Consider the following 1,702-nt stretch of genomic DNA (forward strand, 5'->3'; position numbering starts at 1 on the left):
GAATTTCAAAAACACAATCAATCGAGGGAACACGACAATAACGGAAGGTTACGGAATATTTGTTTGCCTCGTTCCACATATAAAATTGAGCGACGCCAAACAAACTAGTCAATTATTAGCTATAAGGTAAAGTTTTCCCGATAATTTGACCACTTAATTCTTAACGCGGAATAGGATTACAAGTACAAGACCAACCTGCGCTTCTGTGTAGTGTTTTAAACAGTTTCAAATTGATGAAGGCTGGAGGGGAGGGTGTTCAGTAACAATATCATCGCTCTGAAGGGTTTTACATTTTCATATTTCTTTTCGCAGTGTAATATCCCACATTTGAATGCGGACAAATTGCCTTTGCTCGAATGCAGTTTTTATACTGCATGGCGCAACTTTCCCAGTGGTTGAAACATGCCGCCCTTTTTGAGGCCGTGCCTCATATTCAAATGCATTGTTTGTGCGTCCTCAGGTCGAGAAATTCTAAATCGTCTTCATCTCCAACGCTGAAAAGAATATAACATGTTACTTTCCAAAATGTTCATAGTTTTTATTTATAAAAAGAACTCATTACAAAAGATGCGTTCGCCTTATATTATGCAGTGCCCTTCAGCGTTATTTCCAAAATAAACTGTTTTGGTACCTTCGCAAAGATCATTTCCCAGTGGAAAGCCGAAAGCGGAGGAACGAAATTCTGCATTGAAATGCCAGCTACTACGGTTTTACTTACTTGCATCCTCAAAAGAATTTCCATTGCCTTTGAACGAGTTTAGTGCCGGTGAACAATTAATCTTCACCGAACTGAAACGGCTGACATTGTTCCACTGCACAGGAATGAAAAAAATTAATTTGAGTAATTTTGTCGGCCTTCTAGAGTAGGTGGGTCATCAATTTTTTTTATCATCCTCAAGCCTCCATTTTAATGAGTGGCTGCCGAAAAGAAAAAAAAAAACTAGGCAACTCTTTTTAATGGATCACCCATTCGCCACCGGGGTTCGCCGTGTCGGGATATCAGAGAAAAAGATCGAAGTGTGGAGCTCGCACGCAGATACAACCAAACATCACACTCTGATGTACGCGTTAAGTTTCTCATACCACAGACGCAAAAGTGCGGATGTAAGTCCTTTTTGCGGACGCTTACTATACACAAGTGCAGTGGTCAAAGATTTCTCCCCTCCTACAAATGATTACGAGTAGGAGGTGCCGCGTGAACTGGTATACTTCTTGCCAGTACGTCGCCGCGAACCTAAGAGTCTGTGTTACCTTCTTATTCATTAAAGCTGCAGAGACACATTGTTTAGGGCTTGTTCGAAGGCTGTACCAACACTGTTTATAATTGCTCTAAAAAATTATATCCTTACAGCAAGAAATCATTTTAGACACTCTGTTCTGCTTCATGGTTATGGAAGGGCGCGATGAAGAACTTCGCTTCCCGTATTGAAGTTTCAGCCGCGGAAGGCATTGAAGACCGCGTGACAGTTGCCCCTCAGCAATAATATATTTTACTGGTGCTATCACACACGCATTTAGCCTTGTCTGATACTCTTCAATGTTTTGCGAGAGCTAGAATGATTTGCCTTTAAGACGTCTAGCGACGCAGGCCTAATGAGAAGGCAGTTTAAAAGTTTTGTGAAGGGGGAGGGGGTTAGCTTTAGCTTCACGATGATACCACCTGTCCTTTAACTTGCGCAGCCTAAAGACACGCAGGCCAGGC

This window comes from Amblyomma maculatum, chromosome 5 (genome assembly GCF_055883805.1).
Source record: "Amblyomma maculatum isolate TAMU_Amacu chromosome 5, ASM5588380v1, whole genome shotgun sequence".
Classification (NCBI taxonomy): Eukaryota; Metazoa; Arthropoda; class Arachnida; order Ixodida; family Ixodidae; genus Amblyomma; species Amblyomma maculatum.